Genomic DNA, 26282 nt, shown 5'->3' with positions numbered 1-26282 from the left:
GCTTATGCAGAAAGTAAGGAGGCATGGGATAGTGGGGAATTTTGCCAGTTAGATAATGAACTGGCTAACCGATAGAAGTCAGAGCGTGGTGGTGGATGGCAATAATTCAGTCTGGATCCCAGTTACCAGTGGCGTACCGCAGGGATCAATTCTGGGTTCTCTGCTGTTTGTGATTTTCATTAATGACTTGGATGAGGGAGGTGATATGTGGGTCAGTAAATTGGCAGACGATACAATGATTGGTGGAGATGTGGATCGTGAGGAGGGCTGTTGGCGGCTGCAAAGAGAGTCTGAAAAGTGTGAGGTTGTCCATTTTCGAAGGACAAATATGAATGCGGAATATAGGGTTAACGGTAGTGTTCTTAGCAATGTGGAGGAGCAGAGAGATCTTGGGGTCTATGTTCATACATCTTTGAAAGTTGCCACTCAAGTGGATAGAGCTGTGAAGAAGGCTTATGGTGTGCTAACGTTCATTAGCAGAGGGATTGAATTTAAGAGCCGTCGGTGATGATGCAGCTGTACAAAATCTTGGTAAGGCCACATTTGGAGTACTGTGTGCAGTTCTGATCGCCTCATTTTAGGAAGGATGTGGAAGCTTTGGAAAAGGTGCAAAGTAGATTTACCAGGACGGTGCCTGGAATGGAGAGTAGATCTTACGAAAAAAAGGTTGAGGGTGTTAGGCCTTTTCTCATTAGAACGGAGAAGGATGAGGGGCGACTTGATAGAGGTTTATAAGATGATCAGGGGAATAGATAGAGTAGACAGTCAGAGACTGTTTCCCCGGGTGGAACAAACCATTACAAGGAGACATAAATTTAAGGTGAATGGTGGAAGATATAGGGGGGATATGAGAGGTGGGTTCTTTACCCAGCGAGGAGTGGGGGCATGGAATGCAGTGCCTGTGGAAGTAATTGAGGTTGAAACATTAGGGACCTTCAAGCGGATATTGGATAGGTACATGGATTACGGTAGAATGATGGGGTGTAGATTCATTTGTTCTCAATCTCGGACAAAAGTTCGGCACAGCATCATGGGCCGAAGGCCCTGTTCTGTGCTGTATTTTTCTATGTTCTATGTTTTCACTGTGCCGATAAATCCCCCAAAGTTTCAGGTGACTATCCTGGTGGGTGGTTTCTGTTCCTGCGGGATCACCCATACTTACCTTGAGGATGTGCCCCTGTACACCGGATTTCCTTTTGATAGATGTCCATTCAAAATGGCCATGGTTACTCTTTTCATCCTACACAATGTACGTCTAACATATTCTCAAACTGATTACTGCTGTGAAGTGCATCATTTGATTTTCCCTTTTCCTGCAGGTAATTTAATGGCAATTGTTATTCTCTCTTGTGGAATATGGCATCTTTCCAAATGTATCACTTGTTTCCTGGTGCCATGTCAGTGGCAGATCTACTGGTGATAATATTTTATGTAATATGTTCTGAAATTAATGAGATTTATCTCTCATAGTCGTTCTTGGACTACACACCCGTTTGCCGTCTCAACGGTGTTCTGGTTTTCACAGCCATTGATTGTTCGGTCTGGTTAACTGTCTGTTTCACCTTTGATTCATTCATCGCCATTTGTTGCCAGAGGTTTAAAGAAAACTAATGGAATGAAAGAAATGAGAACGTAGTTTTAGCCATTGGGTTTGGACTGAGCTTTGTGGAAAACATTCCGATGTACTTTGAAACTGAGCATTTGGGGATGATTGATACTGTAGCCTGGTTCTGCAGTGTGAAATCAAGCCTCTCCAATTTACCTCTATGGGTAGCATACCTCTTCTTTGACATCACCTGCACTCCATTTGCACCGCTGTATTGATTGTGCTGCTCAATGTTTCATCATCAGACACAGTGTTAGGCAAACAGAGTGAGAAAGGGCCGGAGTAGGAGTAATACTGGTGACGAGCACAACGACCCAGAGATGGAGAACCAAAGAAAATAGATCATATTAATGCTGAACACCTCTGACTGCTTTATATTGTTATGAATGGTGACTTTTCTTCATTCTGTATTTAAACATTTCGCCGGCATTCAGTTTATGCTCACAGATTATAATGACACATTCGCCATCACGGAGCAGACTGGATATATGCTTCAGTGTTTGAGTTCATGGACAAATACAGTTATCTATGCAGTGGCTCAGGCTAAATTCAGAGAGGAATGAAAACGTATTCTTAAATTCCGTTGACTCTCATAAAGTTAGTGCCTCCAGGAAATTGAAACTAAATGACACGTTAAAATGTTGTCTTGTTTGCTGTCTCTCTCCACTTCTGTCTGCTCAACATATAGAACATAGAACATAGAACATTACAGCGCAGTACAGGCCCTTCGGCCCCCGATGTTGCGCCGACCTGTGAAACCACTCTAAAGCCCATCTACACTATTCCCTTATCGTCCCTATGTCTATCCAATGACCATTTGAATGCCCTTAGTGTTGGTGAGTCCACTACTGTTGCAGGCAGGGCATTCCACGCCCATGGGCTTTGCCTGTTAATTTACGTTGCATTAGCAGCATCCAGCGTTCTTCAGGCCATTTCATGTTTTGTAATTTCCTCAACTGAAAAGAAAAAATGCCTCAACATCCCTATCCTCTAGTTTTGGCACCAATTGAGCAAATTTAAACAGGCCTGCACTTGGCCTTGAGTTGTGGGAAGGCCCTCTCACAGGGAATCTCCCTTCTTTGTTCAATCTGTAAAATGACACAATTATTGAAGGAATAAGACTTAATCTAGGTAAATGCCAATAAAGACAGAATTAGTTTTGGACAACGTCACTGTTGATTACAGGAAACAGTAAAGAACATAAGAACGAGGAACTAGGAACAGGAGTACGCCATCTGGCCCCTCGAGCCTGCTCCGCCATTTAATGAGATCATGGCTGATCTTTGTGGACTCAGCTCCACTCTCCGGCCCGTACACCATACCCCCGAATCCCTTTATTCTTTAGAAAGGCATCTATCTTTTTCTTAAAAACGTTTAAAGAAGGAGCCTCAACTGCTTCACTGCCTGTTTCAATGCTTGCCTGATTTTATTCCCAATGGCAATCAATGGTTATAATATTTGCATGTGTTGATGATGTCAGACTGGTGATATCTTTCATTTGGGGATGCTTTACCACCGCTCCCCAAGTCCATTTTCATTGGGAAGGACATTAAGAGAAGATCAGAACGTTGACTGATCCGGTAACAACCATAATATCGGAATAAGAGATGTTAGTTTAGCCCTTCGAGGCTGCTCTGCCACAATGCGATCATGGCAGATCTGCAGTCTAACTCTATATGCCCCTCCTCTGCCTCATAACCTTTGATACCTCTGGCGAACAAAAATCAATGTCAGTTTTAAATTTGTCGATCATGAAAATCTGTTTGTGGAAAGAGGTCAGAAACACCCTTTGTATGTCAAAGTCGTTCCCAGATTCACTACTGAAGGATCGGTTCTATTTCCTTTTTTGGAAATGTTTTTATCGGTTTTCACATTTTGTGTTACACATCCAAATTTGTACTTTTATATTTTACAGAGTTCATCAAAGCGCATATTGTTGAGCCAAACAACCAGAGAGAAATTTATATTTACAATTGTGCAGTAGGTCGTTAAAAAACGAGAAAGAACATACAAAACAGAAAACCAGATAAAGAAAGCACATAGTCAAACTAGGAGCATTATAAATCTGTGGCTGATTTTACCCAGAAAAAGGCCACTTTTGGAACTGGCTCCATCTTCAATCCCAACCTAGTCAATCTCTCCTTATATGACAGTCCCGCCATCCCTGGAGAAAGACCATCCTTCCTCAGAGAAGGAGACCAAAACTGCACACAATACTCCAAATGTGGCCTCACCAAGGCACTGTATAATTGCAGCAACACATCGCTCCTTCTATACTCGAAACCTCTTGCAATGAAGGCCAACATACCATTAGCCTTCTTTACCGACGGCTGCACCTGCATGCATACCTTCAGCGAATGGTGCACAAGGATACCCAGGTCCCGCTGAACACTCCCCTCTCCCAATTTGCAACCATTCAGGTAGTAATCTGCTTCCTGATTTTGATTCCAAAATGAATAACCTCACACTATTCCAAATTATACAGCATCTGCCATTGGTTTGCTCCCTCGCTCAGCCTCTCCAAATCTTGTTGTAGTATCCCTGCATCCTCGTCACAATTCACCCTCCCACCTAATTTGGTATCATCTGCAAATTTTGAGATGTTACATTTTGTTCCCTCACCCAAATCATTAATATATATTGTAAATAGCTGGGGTCCCAGCACCGATCCCTGTGGCACCCCACTGGTTACTGCCTGCCAATTTGAAAAGGACCCATTAATCCCTACTCTTTGTTTCTTCTCTGCCAATCAGTTTTCTATCCACCTCAATACATTTCCCCCAATCCCATGCGCTCTCATTTTGCACAATAATCTCTTATGCGGGATTTTGTCAAGCGCCTTCTGAAAGACCAAATATATCAAATCGACTGGCTCCCCTTTATCGACTGTACTGGTTACCTCTTAAAGAATTCCAACAGATTTGTCAAGCATGATTTTCCCTTCATAAATCCATGCTGACTCTGAATGATCCTGCCACTGCTTTCTAAATGATTCTTCAGGTTCCATTTGTGCAGCGGTGTGCAGTCGTGGGGAATTTGGTTTAATGGTAGCAGAATTTGTTTTGGCTCCTTTGAATCGTAATCACCCCGGCGTTGTCCCTCTCCCTTGCAGGTTCACGGGAATATTTCACTTGTATTCAGGCTGAGGTTGTAGACGAAAAGGTTCCAAACTCCGTTGAGAGCTTTATGATACTGGCTTGGGGTTCCGAGACGTGGTGGAGCAGGTTATCTGCATAGAGTGAGCCGCTATGCTCTCTGTTTCCCCGTGGATATCTTTCCATCATTTCACCAGTCATGTATGAGCTATGTATGAGCTACATGGTTAGATTGTACATGCTGAAATTTGTTCAGCTTAGCGAAGAGAGGCCTGAAAGCACATTGGATAGGTATGTTCAAAACCATTACGGTTCTCAGCAGAGCAGATAGAGAGCAAATCTTCCAATTGGTGGAATCCATGAAAACCAGTGGACATTATAATTTCAGATTGATGAAACAAGAAATGAAGATATGTGAACAAACCTTTTTTATGCACTGACTGGTTTGAAACTGGATGGCATTGACTGAGGTGGAGGGAAACAAAATCATTTGTTCGGGTTTTGTGGCTATTTCCGGAGCATGTGTCCAGTTTTGCGATTAAAATGTCGACGAGGCCCCAGCAGATTCCAGAACCGGTGAGGGGCAAGCAGCTGCGACACGAAGAATTGACAACCATCCCGCTTGGAGAATCGCCTGGTCCGTGGCCACACGTGCGCACGGTGACAACTTGCAGCGGTTTTGCCGTACAACATGGCGCTGGCTGCACGCGGACCCGACTTTCTAGGACGTGCCCCCCTGGACTCTCGCCATTCCCGACCATTCCCCTCGCCCTCGCTGAAGCCCCCCACCAGCAGCACGGCTCCCGCCCGTCTGAGGTGGCGCTGGGGACATCCGGCAACTGAGAGCACAGGTGAAATGCGCCGTCGGGAAATCTACTGGAATTCTGCCCTTTGAATCTCGAAGAAATATTTCAAACTCTATGAATCACGTTTCAGCTGTACAAAACATGGATGAGATTGTATCTGTGTATTTTGTGCGATACCGGGAAGCAGACCTTGCGAGAATATAATGGCTTAGCGGAACAAAGTGCAATTTTTCCAAAATATTGCATGGACTCGAAGGGATAATTTAAAAGAAAGATTGTAAATACTAAGGTTAGTTTTCCTGAAATTACAAAGTCTGATCGAAGTTTTTGAAGATTTTAAGGAGACAAGCTCGTGTAGATTGGGGAAAATTGTTTCAGCTAATTGAAAACTTAGGAAGGCGGGTGGGATTTGTCCGAAGAGAAACTGGACCAGACTTCTGGTGAGGGGGATGACCTGAACAGACGCACGAAAGGTGGGTCTCCTCATGAAAACTTGGAATTTAGCACTGTATGCTCAAAAATACCCTCTAAAATCAGTACAAAACAATCCTCGCCCTCTTCCAACAACACCAGCACTGGATATACCGAGCAGCAGCAGGTCCAGTGGCTGAAAGAACGGAAAAGGCAGCAAAAGCCTGAATGACGAATCGAGGAGATAAGCATGTGGGGTGACGAGGTCCCGGCCACTCCTGGCCGACAGAGACCACCAGGCCCGTGCAGAGAGCTCCCCTTCCCCGAATAACGGATGGAGGATGTTCCTTACAAAATAACTCGTAGCTTAAGGAGGCCATCGAAGCAGCGATGAGGGCAATCGTCAAAGTGACAGTGGCAGAGGCACAGATCACGTTGCAGGTGGCCCTGGGAAAGGCAGAGGTGCGGCTGGAGACGCAGCACGCAACCATAAGAGAGCAGGCTGGTAGCTCAACTGGGAAAGGTCAACGAAGCATTCAAGGCCTTCTGTAGGGGACTATGCACCTCCTCGCCCTCTTCGGTGGATTCGAAGATGAATCTGTCCCTCGTTGAACTGGACATGACAGTCGTGGGGCAAGATAGATGAGGGGCCTGGGAGTACTGGGGGAAGTAATTCAGAGTATAAAGTCCAAGCCGGGGGAGGTGGGAAGGGGGAGGGGGAGACGCCGGACTCAAATGGATTCCTGACGGACGTCTACTACGATTTGGGCAAATATGTGTCCCTTACATGCAAGGGACGTTTGCAGACTCGCTGGTAAGTGGCTCCCTGTCACCAATACTGGCGCAAGCCGCAATATCGCTGACATCAAAGAAAGACAAAGACCCGACTGAGTGCAGGTCCGACAGACCCATCCCGCTGTTTATTGCAGATGTGAAAACCCTGGCAAGCACCCTGTTGGGGCGACTGGAGAGCTGCTTGCCAGAGATGGTCGCGGAAGTCCAAACGGACTTGTCAAGGACAGGCAGCTAATATTGAACTTCAGGCGCCTGCTGAATGTTATGGTGACCCCATCTCGGGAGAGGACACCAGAAGTGGTCATCTCCTTGGATGTAGTAAAGACCATTGACAGAGTTCAGTACAAATACCTCATAAAGGTACTGGAATAGTTTGGATTTGGATCAGGTTCACTGCCTGGGTGAAACTACTGTACGCTGCTCAATTGGCGAGCATGCGAATGAACACAGCCAGGTTGAAATACTTCTAGCTGCACAGAGGTATGAAGCGTTCTCATGCTGAATTCATGCTGAATTTTAGCAGTCTGGTTGCGCCACTGACTGGATCTCTGAAAAAGCATAGGGGGCGGGAATCTCCATTTCTGAGACTAAGTATTGATGCCAACCCAGAATTGGTGGACTTTCATGACAGTAAAACTGACGCCGTACCTGGACCGATTCCGCTACTGTTAAGGGGCTAGCACTGGCGCCACATGGGATACAGTCGATTCCAATCAGAAATGGTGCCGGATTATCCGGATTCGCGATGGTCACTCTGGAGGCACTCAGGAATAAACAATTCTCCCCTACAGGTTCCATCCCAGCCAACAAGAAGGAATCAAGAAGCGCAGTCCCATGTTTCACCGACACCGGGCTGGAGACCCTCCTGGATGCCATAGAGGAGACGAGCATGATTCTATGCCCAGCATGGGAAGGAGACTGCCAGCCACCACAGTTTGTTATGCCTGAGCATAGGTGGCAGAGGTCGTGGCTGCTGTGGGCAACACCGTCCGGACCACCAGCAGTGCCGTAAAAACCTGTACAACCTCCTCAGGGCGGCCAGGGTGATTAGACAGCACTGCCTCGTCAGGAACGCCAGTCCCACACACCCATAACCCTACCGCACTCAACTCGGAGGGCGGCCAAGCCCGCATCCTGCCTCACATGCCGGGACCCATATCGGCCGCCATGGCCGGGTGTTCTGGCCACTGCGCCCAGCAGCTACACACCGCTGGGCGGCGTGCATCAGTCGGACTGTCTAGCACAGTAATTTTATATGATTCCCCGCCAGCACAGTAGAAGGCTTTGCTTAAATACCGTCAGCGGGAGAAGATAGGAGGGGGACCGCCGGGCCTGCGGCCCCTCACCATGACAGAGCAGAGGGCTATGGGCGTGGTTGGCAGCCTGGAGGAAAGGGAGGTCGCCCAATGTGTAGTTCTGTCATGAGTGAGGAAGTGAGACCTTCCTTAGTTGTGGTTCCCGTGACACGTGAGTCAGCCCCACAACACCACTCTCACTCCACACCACACTGACCCGCATCACCACCCTCACCCCATACCACGCTCACCCCCAAGAACACCATCACCCCCACAACACTCTCAATCCAACACCTCCCTTACCTCACTACACTCACCCCTTCCCCAACGCCATCCTCACCTTCACAGAACCCTCATCTCCATACCATCCTCACCCCCACACCACCCTTCACCAGCAAAGCACACTTACCCCCATCCACTCCACCCACAGAGCACTCTCACACCCTCACCTTCCGCCCAAATGCCACCTCCACACCACGCTCATCTTCACACCACCCTCACCTGCGCCATCCACACACCACCCCGGACTGGGGTTTAATCATGTGTCTTGTCTTGAGTCTTGCAGGACCTGCTGTTGATGGGATGGGTCCATCTGGTGTACTCCACCCACTGACAGTGCCACAGCCAGAGCCCCCTCCACCCACCGTGAGCTGAGCAGCGATGGGAGTAGCTCGTACACACGAGCCTCAGAGACCCCGGATCTCGGGGCGAAGCGTGATAGTGCTTCTCCATCACAGCTGTGTCCAACACAATTCACCATTCCAGAGACACTCACCTCAGTTGGGAACTTGAGTGAATAATTTCGTGGGACACTCTCTGTGGACATTACACAGCTGATGCGGTACAACAGTTGCACGTAGGAATACCCAGGGGTGGACGATCGGAGGGCAGGCCGGCCCGAGGATCTAGATGCCGCCCAGGTGGGTCTCGGGTGTCTTGGACAGATAGTCCCATCTATGGTGGAGATACAGTTGCAGAGCCAGGTACGACATGAGGGGAAATCGGCGAACATCCAGTACCTCGACGTGCAGTTGGACGAGTCCAACCATGTACAGGTGCAGGGAATGGTGCTGACCATGTGTGCCACCCAACCTAATACTGCACGTGTGGCGCTGTTGTGGAGGCATAGAGGGTGAACGTCGTGGCTATGGAGCAGCATGTCCAAGGACTCGGGCATTCTGTGCACGTTTGAACTCTCACAGACAGTCGTGGGTCAGAGCCACCTGAACATCGTAGTGGCGCTCCTGAGCGTGACCTAATCACAGCGGACTATGAGTTGAAACATCGGCGGCATTGCCCAGGTACTGGCTGATGTGGTGCAGAAATTGAGTGAGATGCCCATTCCCAGAGGGAGATGCGCAGTCACTGGCTGATGTGACACAATGCCAGAAGGTGGTGGCCCAGTTAATGGGTGATGTGGCGCAGTCCCAGACACCGATGGTCCACTCCCTATGCTCAATGGTCTTTAGCGCGCGGACCCTGTCCGAGACCAGGGCGGATCTTCAGGGCTGACAGGGCCAGGTGCCGGCGAAGCTCGGGGGTTAGCTCCGTCCGCACCCCCATCCCGTGGGGTAGCCCAGGAGCCAACGAGCACGCCGAAGGAGGAGGAAATGATGGGACCAGTGCCGGTGACTCCCGCAGGGTGGGGGGAATTGGAGGACATGGGGGGGGGGGGGGGAATGGTCGGACGTTTCGGGGTATGGGCCGACCCAGTCGGGTGCCTGGCCTACACATCGGTTGCCCCACCCCCCCAACCTCTGACTTTCCTCATCACTGTCATCCCAGGGATCCGATGGGACTCTTTCATGGAATAGACAGCTCGCATGCTGGAATCACACAGGTGGACGATGGAAAGTGTTACTGTGGGCAGGAGTCACACATTTCCAAATAATGTAGGGCACCAGAGCTCATCACAGAGCGGGTTTTCATCATCCCCCATCTAATGGAGAAGACTCGCTGTTACTGTCGACCCAGGGCCCCAACTACATAGTGTGACAGGTATGTCACATGGAGGGGGGAAGTTGCAGGAGAGAGTGGCCAGCGAGAGGAAGTAAAGGTGTTTGGCTGGGGGATGTGGTATCTGTATCGCTGGCCAGCCCCTCCCCTCGCTGGTGAACCTGGAGGTGATCAGAGCGTCACGTACATGTTGGCCCTGGTGCACACGTCTTGCGGCATACCATGCCTGCCTAGTCTAAATGTCCTGCCCAGCCTCGCCCTCCCCGGCATTCTCCTCGTTGGACAAGGGCTGGCGTTCACCCTCATGATCATCGCTTCTCTGATGCGCGATGTTGTGGATGACACAGCATGCCGCCACTGTGCTGGCGATTCTCTCAGCATCATGCTGGAGGTCCCCTCCAGAACTGTCCAAGCACTTGAACCGCATCTTCAGGAGGTTCAACACCGCGTGATCATGCCCCTAATCGCTCCACAGGCGTCGTTGTAGCGGTCTCGAGTATGGCCTCCGGAGAAGCGTCATTTTCAATGACTCCAGTGGATAACCCCTGTCACCCAGATGCCATCCCCCCAGCGTGTGTGTGTGGAGGGAGGTGGGGGAGGGGGGTCTCAAACCTGTCAGAAATCGTCGAGTTTGCTATTGTAAAGATGTCAGGTCCACTGTCCGGGTATCTTGTGCAGATGTGTATGATGTGAATCTGATGGTGCACGTTCATCGTGTGGAACCCCTTTTGGTTTGTGTAGAGCGGCATGTCATTTGCAGGTGCTCGCAGGGTGTCATGCACTCTGTTGATCACCCCCTGCACCCAAGGGCATCCTGACGGTGGCGGCAAACCCTGCTCCCCAGGCTGTCCTTTGGAGTTGGTCCATGTTGAAATGGATGTATTGACGCGGCCAGGCATATAGGCCCGCTAGGACGGCATGGATGGACCTGTGCATTGAGGTCTGTGAGCTCCTGGACGGGCCCCATTCGGGGCATGGAAAGGCCCGGTGGCGTAAATGATCAAGGCGACAGTCACATTGACTTGATGCCACCGGGAGTGGGTGTCTTTCTCTTTGTCCCCGTTCTGGTACGTGCTCCATCATCTGGCAGATTTGTCACACTGTCTCTCCCTCTGCAAAGCCGGAGTCTACGACAGCATGCCTGGTCCGGCAGATCCACGAATGACAGGTGGTGTCATTACACACAAGGCCTGATGTGGTGCCTAGTTTGCACCTCCTCCTCCTCGGCCTGTTGGGTGGCTCGCTCTCCATCCTGGGTGGCTGCCCCCCTGTTGCAGACTCCTCCTCGTCCTCAAGCAGGGCATCCTTGTAAAGCCGTAGGGTATCTCACAGGGCTGTGGCGATGAGCAAGAAGTGGCGCCATTACTGCTTGACTTCCAATATCCATTGTCCGCAGTGGGTGAAAGGCTGACAAGTTACGATGGTTTGTTTGCCGTACCCAACATGGTGGCCCCGGTTTGCACTGCGGACTCTGCCCCCACATTTCCCTCCCTCCATCCCTTCATCCCAGGTGGCTGGTAGGGTCGGGGCTGCTGGCACTGGCGCCTGTCCCTGATTTCAGCGAGGGTACCATCAGCGAGCACTATACAAGGCAGCGGTAGGATTTGTGGCCTCCGCAGCTGCTACTGTGGGCGGTGCCCTGGGTGGGGTGCCAGCAAGTTGCGGCCGGGTGGGGGGTGGCGGTGGAGGGGAGGGGGTGGTGGGTGGGGGGGGGGGTTGGCGGGGGGTGGGATGTGCGCGTGGGGGGGCGGGTGTTGGGGAACCGAGACATCCGGTGTCAGTCTGCAGAACATGGGGCCGGGGTGTGTGATCAGTGCGGTGCGCAGCAAAATGGCTGGCTTGCAGGCCCCGGTCATAGCAGTCTGTGACTGGACACCACCCCGGTCCTGTGGGGGGGGTCACTCCGATCACTCGGCCTCTTCTGCCGTCCGTCCACGTCGTCTCCTCCCCATCTGGCCCTGAAAGGGCCTCTCCCCGCCCCGGCCAGCCCAGCCAATGTCCGGGCCGGCAGCCCCCAGTCGCAGTTCTCTGGTACCTACCTGCTCTCTCTCTCTCCCTCGGCAGCCACGCGCCGGTTTCACGATTTTTAAAAGCACAACTGAACTACGCCATCGGGGACTTTAGCCATCAGAGATGGAGATTCGCTCGGAAAATACTGGTCGGGCCCCCTAATGACATGCAAACGGTGCTTACTGTACATGTGGTTTGATGCCACTGTTGCGGTGGCAGAGAATTGCAATTTGGCATCAAATCAGCATCCACCGCGATTTTGGCATCAGATCCGATTCTCTCCGCAATCGCGTTAGCCAACGGAGAATCCCGCCCAGGAAATGTATTTGATATCATAATGTCAGGAGGTAATCTGAAGACTGATTTAACCACGGAACCAGTGTTGGTGACACCTAATTATGCCAACCAATTTAAGGTAGCAATTGCTACATGTGATGTGGTTGTTTGTGCTGTACCATTGTGGGAAGACGACAAATGATTAGAACAACGTGTGGGGTATTTTTCCTCAGAAATTAAAAATGCCTCAAAATAATATTCGGACATTGGAAAGGAAATATTGAGCTTGGTATTGGCATTACAACAGTTTCGCATTTTTGTTGCGAACCATTTATCGAAGGCAATTATATATACAAACTATAATCCATTAAAGTTTTTGGGAAAAGACGAAGGGTGGAAATGCAAGACTGCTCAGATGGAGTTCTTTGCTTACAACCATTTACTCCAAACGTTCACATGTAGAAGGACGGGAAATATGATTGAAGATGTTTTATCAAAACTTTGAAATGTGACAAAACTCGAAAGGTGGAATGTGGAAAAGAACGACTGAAATCAACCATTCTCATGTTTAAATTTGTATGCTTAAATGTAACATGATATATATCTTACAGAGTATTGGTAGTGTTTAGTAAACAGTAATGTTTAGAGTTGAAAGGCTTTGAGCAATTAAGCCACCTTTTCATATTGTTGGTTCATTTTTTTAAAGGGGTTTGATGAATGTCAGAATTTCAGATATATTGCATGATGTGTATTTGCTGCAGTAAGCGTTATAAATTTGTGTTCGTATGTGACTGATACATCATGGTTTTAAACGAACCCTGGTTTGAATGGCAGCTGGGTTGGAACTAGACGTGCAATTAAAACATCGTAAAAGCTTGGGTGATTGGTTTTTTGTTTGTCTTAAGAGGGTTCCCTGGGGAGTAGATAGTTGCAGACATTGTGTTAATCTTTGTAACATGATATAACTAATGGAGGAAGTTAGGTGACCAGGCATTTTAGCGGTGTACCAGGCAGAGCTTTCTGTTTGGTTCCTGCAAGTCAAGCTATGAAGACAGTTTTTTGAAGAGGCCACACAAAGCTTCTGCATTATTCTGTCAGTGTTCAGACCTATCTCTGAAAAAAGTCTCAAAGCACATCTCTTAAACCAGTATGTAAGCCTCTGCAACTGTGTTTAAAAGTGTATTGTGACCTGAGATGCCTTTGTTTGTGAGAGAATACGGGTATTATTTTCACTGTATTGTTAAACATTATTAATGGGTAATTGTATGTAATTTTCTTTGTGATGCTAAAATTACTAATATTGTGTCAGTAATAAAATTTGTTTTAATATACCATGGGTGGGATATTCCGTTTATGAGACTAAGCATTGATGCTGGCGCAGAATTCGAGGACTTTCATGCCAGTAAAACTGGCGCTGCACATGGACTGATCCGGCTACTGTTAAGGGCATAGCATCAATGCCAAGTGCAAGTCTCCAGACGGAATTCTCTGGTCTACAACGCCGAAATTCCATTTGGTGATGGGCCGGATAATCCCCGTGTGGTCCAAAATCGAGGGTGGCGCCTCTTTTGCGATTCTCCGCTCCGTCCAAAACAACATACTTGCAGAGTACTCTGCACGCTGTCTGGACGACCTCGGGACATCACCCGATGCTCAGCCCTGTATGGGCCGAGTTCCCGCCGGCGTGGAAGATTTATCCTGGGCTAGATTCTCCTATTCTAGGGTTATGTCCCACGCCGGCGTGGGAACCGTGCACCAGGAAAACTGGCGCGAAAGGGCCACAGATTCCCACTTTGCTGAGGGCGAGCAGGACAGCAGCATAGAGCATGCGGCTCTAGCTGCCGATATGCCCCGGAGAATTGCTGGGTCCCTGGCCAGACATGCACATGGCGGCATTTATGACGTCATCAACACTTAGCCTCAGGATCAGAGCATGCGGCCATGTCAACGGTGTTTACTGTACGGGCGTTCCCGACCCCATTGACACTGTTGCTGAGATAACGGGAATTGCAATTTGACATCAAAGTGACTGCCGCTGCGATTTTGACATCAGAACTTATACGCCGGCCAATCACCTTTGCCGATTTCGGCGTCAGACAATGGAGAATCTCGCCACACATCCCTATTTGTGCATAAAAATCATTCTGGAGATCAGAGTCTTCCGAAATTAAATAAAATATTTGCATTTCTATCCAGTAATCCAGCAACTGTTGCAGACTGGTCCAGGATCGTATCTGCTGAAGCAGGGCATTTTACGATCTCGAGAAGGATTTCTTGTACTCCTTGGACAATATTCATTCCCCTGTTAGCGTACATTGGTGTGTGCGGAGTGTCAATGAGTGAGTGAACATTGTATCACACATCTCACATTGAACACGTTCTCTCCCGTGTACAATCGCTGGTGTCTTGGGAGGCCAGCGTCGTGGGTGAGAGCCTCGTCACAAACATCGCCCTATAGTCAGTTCTCTCCTGTGTGCATGCATTGCTGTCTCTTTATTTCAAGAATGATAAATCTGATGGAGCGGAAGCTGGTATCATCTGGAGTAGGATTTGTTGCACACATTTCAGGTGAATGGTTTCTCCCCATGTGAAACTGATAGCCTTCACGGTAGGTCGATGACCCTGTGACTGTTCAGTTTCCCCCCTCACAGACGAAGTTTTTCTAACCAGTGTGAATTTGAGAGTTATCCAGCAGAGCCAATGATTGTGCAAAACCTCTGTTACATATGTCACATTTAAATGGTTTCACCAGTATGCATGTGTTGATGTGTGTGCAGTTTCTCTGACTTCAAAAAGGTTTGATCACGCATCTCACACTTTGAGGGTTTCTCTCCCATGTGAATTCTCTGGAGTATCTGAAGGTTCGAATACCTTACAAAAGCTTCTTTGCTAAAAGCGCATTTCAATGGTTTATCCCCATCTGACTTTGTTGATCTGAAAGGAAGTTTGATGATTTTGACAATGATTTTTCGTATACCTCGCATCTGAATTGTTTCTCCCCCATGTGATGCGCCGGTGATTCACAAGGCTCGATAATTCTGAAAAGCTGAGGTTACAGACTTCATCGGAGAATGTTTTTCCACTGTGTGAACGTTTTGATGAATGTGGAAGTTTACTGACATTGAGAATTAATTGTGGGACCTGAGTATTCGTGATACATAGGCTAGCACAGCTACTGTCCCTTGATAATATGTTTCACCATTTCACTAACAAGGGCATAGACATGCACTCAGTTTGGAAACAATAAGTAGAGTGTGTCATGAAAAAAATGTATTTACGAACGAAAATGTTTGATTCCTCAATGCATTCACGTTGGAGATAATGCAGCAAATTACCCATTAAGACCATAAGACCAGAAGACATAGGAGTGGAAGTAAGGCCATTCGGCCCATCGAGTCCACTCCACCATTCAATCATGGCTGATTTCAACTCCATTTACCCGCTCTCTCTCCATAGCCCTTAATTCCTCGAGAAATCAAGAATTTATCAACTTCTGTCTTAAAGACACTCAACATCCCGGCCTCCACCGCCCTCTGTCGCATTGAATTCCACAGACCCACCACGCTCTGGCTGAAGAAATTTCTCATCTCTGTTCTAAAGTGACTCCCTTTTATTCTAAGGCTGTGCCCCCGGGTCCTAGTCTCCCCTGCTAATGGAAACAACTTCTCTACATCCACCCTATCTAAGCCATTCATTATCTTGTAAGCTTCTATTAGATCTCCCCTCAACCTCCTAAACTCCAATGAATATAATCCAATGAATATAATTGCCATGGCTCGCATTGGTACCGTGGTTGCTGGGGCCACAACGCAGAGTATTAACCACCGTACGATCACAGCGCCACACACCAACTGTCAACGTGGGTTTCAGCTAGTCAACTCTCATTTGTCTCCGATCTAATATGCGCAACCGTTCCTCAAAAATAACTTTAAATTCCTGGAATCAACCCGGGCAACCTTCTCAGGACAACCTTCAATGTCAGTATATTCCTCTTTAATAAATTGAAGAAACCTGTGTAAATCCCTCCGTCCTCGGAACAAGTCCAGTGAACCTTTGTTGTTTCCCCTCCGTGAGAAAAATATCCCTTCTGATGTAAGTGGATCAAATCGATGCACAGTACTTACTCACTGAACTCCGATACAGTTGAAGCAAGACCTCACTCTTACTGCAAAGGCAGAAAATCCCTCAGCCTTCTCGTAACTTGCTGCGCCTGCATACTAGCCTTCAGTAACTTCTGGACAAGGACACAGGCTTCCCTTTGTATACCTATGCTTTCTAGTTTCTTACCATTTAGAAAATACTGTGCACATCTGTTCCTTCTAATAAAATGAATTACCCCACATTTTTGCACATTCTGCATGTTCTTGCCCGTTCGCTAGCTAAGTCTGTCCAAATCCTCCTGTAATCAGTTTGCATCTTCTTCACAAAACACATTCCCACCTAGTGAGAGAAAATGCTGGAAAATCTCAGCAGGTCTGGCAGCATCTGTACGGAGAGAAAAGAGCTAACGTTTCGAGTCCAGATGACCCTCTGTCAAAGCTCGATTTTTAAACACCTTCCCATCTAGTTTTGTATCATGCCTGAACTTGGAAATATTACATTTGGCGCCCACATCCAAATGATTGTAATAGATTGTGAACAGCTGGGGCCTACGTACTGACCTAAAAGCAAAATACTTCGGCTTCGTGAAATCTGAAATAAAAATAACAGATAATGCAGAATGAATTCAATGGTTCTGCAGCAGGAACTTTTGAACCAAAACGTGAACTTTGCGTCTATCCACTAATGCTGCCACATCTCTTGAGATTATCAGGAATTTTCTGATTTTAACCCAAAGTATTGATCCTTCCAGTACCCCATTAGTCAAAGGCTGCCACATGAGAATCGCACACTTATTCCTTATCTCTGTTTAACCAATTCTCAATCCGTGACACCAAAGAGAGAATCCTGGAAAATCTCAGAAGGTCTGGCAGCTCTGTAGGGAGAGAAAAGAGCTAACGTTTCGAGTCCAGGTGACGCTTTGCCAAAGCTGCTTTGTTAAAGAGTCATCTTGCCTCAATCCCTGACAGTTTGTTGCTTCACATTCCATGTTAAATATCTCATGTGGGGATTTTATCATGTGAAAGACTAAATATTCTCGTTGCATGGACCTTTATCCATTTCGGAGTGACATTGTCAAAAAAACGTCACCAGTTTTGGTGGAACGGTGACACTGTAGTTACCACTGCTGCCTCACAGCACCAGGGATCCAGGTTACTATTCCCATCTTCGGTGACTGGAGTTTGCACGTTCTCCACGTGTCTACAAGGGTGTCCTCTGGCAAATGTCGGGAACCTTGGATAACGAGATATATTCTTGGCCTCGTCAAAAAGAAAAAGGAGGCATTTTTCAGGGCTAGAAGGGTGGTGGCAGACGAAACCTGTGTGGAATATAAGGAAAGTAGGAAGAAAGTCAGAAGAACTAAAAGGGGTCACGAAAAGTCATAGGCAAATAGGGTTAAGGAAAATCCCAAGGCTTTGTACACGTTTTTCGAGGAGGTTACAAAGGTGATTCATGCAGGCAGGGCAGTGGCTGTTGTCTATATAGACTTCAGTCATGCCTTTGACAAGGTCCTTCATGGCAGACTGGTACAAAAGGTGTATTAACACGGGATCAGAGGTGAGCTGTCAAGGTGAATACAGAACTGGCTAGGTATTAGAGGGCAGAGAGTAGCAATGGAATTGTGCATTCTGATTGGAGGGCTGTGACTAATGGTGTTCTGCAGGGATCAGTACTGGGACCTTTGCTGTCCATAGTATATATGAATCATTTGGAGGAAAATGGAGCTCGTCTGATTAGTAAGTTTGCGGATGACACAAAGGTTGGTGGAATTGCGGATAGTGATGAAGACTGTCAGAGGAAAAAGCAGCATTTAGATCATTTGGAGACTTCAGCGGAGAGATGGCAGATGGAGTTCAATCCGGACAAATGTGAGGTAATGAATTTTGGAAGTTCTAATACAAGTAGGGAACATACAGCGGATGGTAGAACCCTCAAGAATATTGACAGTCAGAGAGATCTAGGTGTGCAGGTCCACAGGTCACTGAAAGGGGCAACACAGGTGGAGAAGGTAGTCAAGGAGGCATACGGCATGCTTGCCTTCATTGGCGGGGCATTGAGTATAAAAATTGGCAAGTCATGTTGCAGCTGTATAGAAATTTAGTTAGGCCACACTTGGAGTATAGTGTTCAATTCTGGTCGCCACACTACCAGAAGGATGCGGAGGCTTTAGAGAGGGTGCAGAAGAGATTTACCAGGATGTTGCCTGGTATGGAGGGCATTAGCTATGATAAGAGGTTGAATAAGCTCGGGTTGTTCTCACTGGAACAACGGAGATTGAGGGGCGACCTAATAGAGTTCTACAGAATTCAGACGGGCATAGCCTGAGTGGATATTCAGAGATTTTTTCCCAGGGTAGAAGGGTTAATTATTCGGGGGCATAGGTTTAAGGTGCGACGGGCAAGGTTTAGAGGAGATGTATGAGGCAAAGGTTTTGCACAGAGTGTAGTGGGTGCCTGGAACACGCTGCCGGAGGAGGTGGTGGATGCAGGGACGATAGTGAAGTTTAATGTGCATCTTGACAAACACATGAATAGGATGGGAACAGAGGGATTACGGACCCCGGAAGTGCAGAAGATTTTAGGGTAGACTGGCAGCACGGTCGGCGCAGGCTTCGAGGGTCGAAGGGCCTGTTCCTGTGCTGTACATTTCTTTGTTCTTTGTTCTTAGGGTGCTCCGGTATTCTCTCACTGTCCAAAGATGAGCAGGCTAGGTGGATTTGCCGTGATAAATTGCCCCTTAGTGCCCAAATGTTTGGTGTGGGTATGGGGATAGAGCGGGTGGAGTGGGCCTAAGCAGGGTGCTCTTTCAGAGGATCAATAAAGAGCCGTTGGGCCGAATGGCCTCCTCCTGCAGTGGACGGATTCCATGATTCTGTTAAGGTGGTCAAACAAGATTGGTTATTTGTAAATCCATGCTGACTCTGCTCAATCGGATCCTGGTTGTGGAAGTGTCTATTTATCATTTGGAGCACAGCCATTTGCATGTTCTGTGTTTGCTGTTTTGCTCTTCTCCACTCTTTTTATCCATAAATACATGAAAATGAAAGCCTTCACGTTGTAATGATGACCTCTGCGCGTCAGCCCTTTCGAGGACAGGTGGTGGGGATATTCGCGACATTACTAGCGGGAAACTGGCTACCATTGCTGCTATGAGTTTCCTACAGAAACCTCAGTTGAACAATCACCCGGACAACGGTCCTTCCCTCCGCAGAATCATGAGAAGTAACAGGAGGTCAGCAGTTTGCAAGCAGTTGGTGTGTGTCAGTGTGACTGTCTAATGGTCAGCACTCTGTCTTGTGGCAGTAGCAACGTCGGTTCAAATCCCAGTCACGGCAGCGAGTCCTCCATGTGTTTTACAGTGTCATCTCCGGAAAGTAGTCTGGAAACAAACAGTTATTCATGAGAACATATCTTGTGATGCCAAAAACAATGTATTGCTTCCAAGCTGAGCGCAGTCCCCATGTTCCTGCTTGGTGCTCCAGAATTTAAATCGCTAAAATTAAATCTGAAATGGGAAAGGAAATGTTGAAAATAGAATTACACCCTCAGGCGAAACTGATACTTTCAGTTCCCGCCTTAAAAAGTTTCTGCCGGAAATTCTTGTGCTCTGTCTTCACCTGCAACAAATGATTGCAGAAACATTGTTAGTTCTGACGTTACCGACACACTTTATCGCTATTAATTTCAAATACAAGAACAAATGTACCAGATAATAACACGAACCTTATTGGAAATGTGCGAAGGAAATAGAGCGCACTATCTGCTAGAATAAAACCTGAAAGCATCTTGTATATGACGGAAACTACAGGTAAAATATCGAGGAGAAGCGCAAATATAAGGCGATTGGCGACATTCCCAATTCAGATCCAGCTTTGGTCTCGGCTCCATTCCCAGTGTAGCTTCAGCGATTGGCGCCTGGTCACATCTACTAAATTGATGTACTTGCAATGCCCATGGTTCAACTGCCAGCAAAGTGGCGATTGTCAGTACCTGGGCAGTACAGGTCGATGAGTCGGAATTCTGTGGTGAGAGCTGAGGAGAATCAGATACTTAGGACAGATTGATGGAGGCAAGGAATGACTGCAATAATCTGAAAAAATACTAACAGAGTAAAAAGGTGTTTTTTCTGTCCAGCTCACTTCATCTCTGTCCCTTTGTGTTTCTTTCTGTCTTTCCCGACTCTGTGTTGTCCAAACAGCAATCGCTCTCGGTAATAAAACTATTGCCTCCGGGCTTGGGAAATGTGAGGAGACTGTTGACTGAGTGATTCTTGAGATGAAGCTTCTGCAGGAAATACAAACCAGCAATGGCGCCCAGTTCCGTTTTGGCAGAACGGTGAATATCCAGACCTGCCACATGGGCTGACAGGCCCTTTGCAGAGGGAGTTACTTTTAGCTGAAGAGGTTTATTCACATTTCTAGTGAAACCTCCTACTGGAAAAGCAATGGGAAAGACCCGAAGAGCAGGGGGAAGAAAACAAAAGGAGAGGCTGTTTTTGAAAAGTCGCTTAAACGGAGAGAAATATAATTTCAACTGACCAACATTGTGGCGAGTAAAGAGCGGTATTTGCGGCCGAGTGGTTAAAGCGAGGTTCCGAAGTCTTTTGTGGTTTTGCAGCTCTAGTGCGAATGATGTGGATTCCTCCCAGTTGAAATGAAGATTGGATGAGCATTCTATCGCATTAAGAGGAGAAAAAGCTTTGTGGGTGGCCCGAAATTGCGATGAAAAGAGAAAATGGAGTGGACACACTGAGCTGGACTGAGAGCTCTATGGAGCGACGAACAGTGTTTCTGCATCTTTCTCTGTCATAACTGTTCAACACTTAACATTTTTAGGCCTTTTGGACGATTCAAATCCAACAGCGTTGATCACTGAATTATATTTTTTCTGATACCTATTCCCAGTTATTCTAATTCTCAATCACTCCCCAGTAATTGTTTCCCAGAACTATCCACAGCAGGCGGCAGATTCAGCGACCTTTCCTTTGCTGGTGACCAGGGTTCCGGGAACTGAACTCGGTACGGGCAGCTGCCGCAGGGTGGAACTAGTTACAAACAGATGGAGAGGAAATACAAACTGTCACATGCCTAATATCGATGGATTGGAGTATTCCAGCACCTGGTCCTCACGGATCCCTGAAAGCAGCGAGACAGAGAGATACCATCATAGAATCATAGAATTTACGGTGCTGAAGGAGGCCATTCGGCCCATCGAGTCTGCACCGGCTCTTGGAAAGAGCACCCTACCCAAGGTCAACACCTCCACCCTATTCCCATGACCCAGTAATCCCACCCGACACTAGGGGCAATTTTGGACACGAAGGGCAATTTATCATGGCCAATCCACCTAACCTGCACATCTTTGGACTGTGGGAGGAAACCGGAGCACCCGGAGGAAACCCACGCACACACGGGGAGGATGTGCAAACTCCACACAGACAGTGACCCAATCCGGAATCCAACCTGGGACCCTGGCGCTGTGAAGCGATTGTGCTATCCACAATGCTACCGTGCTGCCCGGTGGTTAAGAAGGCAGATGAAATACTTGCCTTTATTAACCGAGACAAAGAATATAAGAGCAGGCAGGTGATGATGGAGCTGTGTAAAACACTGGTTAAGCCACAGCTAGAATGTTGTTTGCAGTGCTGGTCATCACACTTTAGGAAAGATGTGATTGTATTAGAGATGGTGCAGAGGACATTCGCCAGGATGTTGTCTGGGCTAGAATGTTTCAGCGATGAAGAGATGCTGGTTACGCTGGGGTTGTTCTCTTTAGATCAGATATGGCTAAGGGGGGACCTGATTGAGATGTACAATATTACGAGTGGGTATGATCCTCCTTAGTGGAGGGAAAAATAACCAAAGGGCATAGATATAAGGTAAAGATTCGGAGATTTTTAGGGGATTGGAGGGAAACTTTGCACCCAGACTGTGATAGGAATCTCGACGTCACTTTCTGAAAGAGTGGTGGAGGCGTGAACCCCCACAACTTGAAACGCCATTGCAGACAAGGCGGAGGATCAAGTGCTGTAAAATTAGATTACCGTAGATTAGAGATTGACGGCCGGCACAGACGCGATGAGAAGAAGGCCTGTTGTTTACTGTCGCTCTCTGACTTTATGACAGGTACCAAACACTGGCGTAACATTTGGGTAGTGTGAAGTTACGATATCAATTCGTTTCCTTCAGTCCAATAGCATATTTGTAATGGTATGAATGTAGGTATATTTATCGGAAGCAAGTATTGATAGGGTATCTCGGCAGGAACTCACCGATTAACCGCAGAGCTCATAATGGTTGGCGGATATTTTATTGTGTTGCTATGCTATGGGGAGCACACCGCCCACTCCACAGGTGTGGTACAACAGAAATGGAAAAGTGTTTTTTTTAAACAAAACAATGTTTATTCTATGAACTCAAGTTAAGCTTTTTAAAACTAACAGTGAATATCCTAGCAACCATTAATTCAAATACACCCCCAAAGAATACAACACTAACTAATCTGTATGCAGTTCTTTTAACATCTAAAAGACTTAACAGACCTCTAAACAGAAGCACATCAGGTTTACATTCAATACTGAAAACATTTATAATTCTGAATTCACCAAATGATTAAGATTGTCTTTGGATGGCAGACTTCAGATGCAACTCACTGAAAAACAAAGACACGCCAAAGCTTTTCTCAAAGTGAAACTAAAAAGCAGAACCAAAGCTCAGCTCCACCCACACTCTAACATCACTGCAGTAACATGAGCAGCCAAACATTTCTTAATGCAACATTCTCATGACACCTCCCCCCAAGAAAGAAAAACCCATCAACTTCAAGATGGTTTCATTTTTCACCTTTTCACCTTCTTTAAGAAATGCACACTGTAAATATACTTTTTTGTTTCATAAAGAACAACACACGCAAACAGGTATGATAATTTTGTCCATTTTTTCCATTCTTCTTCCTCCAACTGAAACTTTTTCTCGATTAACAGTTTCTTTGAACAAGAAGGTCTCTGCACGATCCGTCCATTTCTCTACACCTCGGCATTTCGCTTTAAAGTCAGATACTTTAGTTCAATCTGATCACAGAGTCCCTTGCAATTCTCCAACACAGGAGCATTGGTTAACACAGCTTTCAGGCAGTCAAATGCCTTTTGAAAGTCTGCTGTCCATTGAATTTTTTTACGTTTCTTCAGCAACTCCATCAGTGGAGCAATCATGCTACAAAACCTTTGCACAAATGTTCGATCGAATCCACTCGTGTCAAGCAATCGCATTATTTCCTTTCATCCTGAGGGTATCGAAAACTCCTCAAGGAAAGTGACTTGGGCTTTTCCAAATTCACTTTTGGCTAGGTTTAACGCTAAGCCCGCCTCCTGAAGACGATCAAATAACTCCATCAGATATTTAAAATGGTATTTCAATGTCTGGCTGAAAATTACCAGATCGTTGAAGTATACGGCACAATTGGGTAATCCTGAAACGACTGTGTTATTTAACCACTAAAATGTGGCTGGGACGTTTTTCATGCCAAATTGCATAACTTTGAATTGGTAGATACCATCTGGAGTGACAAAAGCTGAAATCTCCTTCGCCCTTTCGGAGAAAGGTATCTGCCAGTAACCTTTAAGTAAATCCATTTGGAACTAAAAGTGGGCTGTCCCACGTTATCAATGCAGTCCTCCAAATTTGGAATAGGATAAGATCCTTTCTTGTAACTGCATTAACCTTTCTATAGTCCACACACAACCGTTGGGCACCGTCTGGTTTTGGTACCATCACTATGGGTGAGATCAATTGGCTGCAACCCAATTGTGCCATTTTAGCATACTCTCACTCTCTTTGTTAACCTGTGCCAATTTTAAAGGGTTAAGTCTATATGGATGTTGTTTGATTGGAACAGCATTTCCCACATCTACAGCACGTGTAGTCATTTTAGTACTTCCCAATTTATCCTCACAAACATGCCCATGTGATATAAATAACTCTTTCAGGTCAGTTCGTTTTTCCTCTGGAAGATGACTCAACAATTTATACCAATTTTTAAGAACATCCTCATTTTCCAATTTAATTTGAGTATGTCAAATTCACAGTCATCTGGATTTGGTGGGTCAGTTTGAGTTAGAATCATTAAAACCTTCTTCTTTTTCTCTCCTTCCCTTTCAAAGTACCTTTTAAGCATATTCACATGACATACTCGGTGATTCTTCCTGCTCTCTGGTGTTTTTGTCACATAATTTACCTCACTTAATTTCCTTTCAATCTGATAAGGTCCACAAAATCTTGCTTGTAAAGGTTCACATACCTCTGGGAACAACACAAAACTTTATCTCCACTGGCAAAACTACGAAATTTGTATTTCTTGTCCGCTACCCGTTTCATCACACTTTGTGCAACTTTCAAATGTTGTCTAGCTAATTCAACTGTTCTATTTAATCGTTCCCTAAAATTTGACATGTAATTTCCGATTTCTCACCCACAATTTTTCCTTAATCAAGTTAAGTGGTCCGCATACCTCATGACCAAAAATTAATTCAAAACTACTACAAATGGTTGACTCATCAGGTGCATCCCTAATTGCAAACAGAACGAATGGAATTCCTTTATCCCAATCCTCTGGATAATCGTGACAATAAGCCCTCAATATTGTCTTTAATGCCTGATGCCACATTTCTAACGCTCCCTGCGATTCTGGACGGTACACAGTTAATTTAAATTGTTTTATTCGTAAGCTATCCATGACTTCTTTGAATAACCTCGAGGTAAAATTTGATCCTTGAACTGGTTGTATTTTTGTGGGTAGTCCATATCTAGTAAAGAATTTAAGTAACTCCTCCACAATACGTTTCGCTGTAATATTACGTACTGGAGTGGCCTCTGGTAACCCAGCAGACATATCCATTACAGTCAAAAGATATTCATTCCCACTTTTTGTTTTAGGAAGCGGTCCTACGCAATCAATTAGGACCCTTGTAAAAGGTTCCTCAAATGCTGGAATGGGTATTAAGGGCGCTGGTTTTATCATTGCTTGAGGTTTCCCTATCACTTGACATGTGTGACATGATTGACAAAATTTAACTACATCTTTATGTAGTCCAGGCCAATAAAAATGTTGCTGGATTTCAGCTTGAGTTTTCCGTATCCCCAAATGGCCTCCCACTGGTACCTCATGTGCAATTCGCAACACCTCCTTTCTCTACCCTACCGTCAATACCATTTGATGAACTTATGCCCACTTTTCATCTGTCTGCATATGTACAGGTCTCCATTTTCTCATCAAGACATCTCTTTTCCGGTAACAGTTATGGTCCATTGTGTGCAGGAGGGTTTCCTGACTCAGTATATAGATAGGCGAACGAGAGGCTAGAAATAGGAAGATAGAGCAGACAAACACGTGGCTAAACAGCTGGTGTAGGAGGGAGGGTTTCTGTTATCTGGACCACTGGGAGCTCTTCCGGGGCAGGTGTGACCTGTATAAGATGGACGGGTTGCATCTAAACCGGAGAGGCATAAATATCCTGGCCGCGAGATTTGCTAGTGTCACACGGGAGGGTTTAAACTAGTATGGCAGGGGGGTGGGCACGGGAGCAATAGGTCAGAAGGTGAGAGCATTGAGGGAGAACTAGGGAATAGGGACAGTGTGGCTCTGAGGCAGAGCAGACGGGGAGAAGTTGCTGAACACAGCGGGTCTGGTGGCCTGAAGTGCATATGTTTTAATGCAAGGAGCATTACGGGTAAGGCAGATGAACTTAGAGCTTGGATTACTACTTGGAACTATGATGTTGTTGCCATTACAGAGACCTGGCTGAGGGAAGGGCAGGATTGGCAGCTAAACGTTCCAGGATTTAGATGTTTCAGGCGGGATAGAGGGGGATGTAAAAGGGGAGGCGGAGTTGCGCTACTTGTTCAGGAGAGTATCACAGCTATACAGCGAGAGGACAC

Source organism: Scyliorhinus torazame, chromosome 14 (genome assembly GCF_047496885.1).
Source record: "Scyliorhinus torazame isolate Kashiwa2021f chromosome 14, sScyTor2.1, whole genome shotgun sequence".
Lineage (NCBI taxonomy): Eukaryota > Metazoa > Chordata > Chondrichthyes > Carcharhiniformes > Scyliorhinidae > Scyliorhinus > Scyliorhinus torazame.
This window is presented reverse-complemented; position numbering follows the sequence as displayed.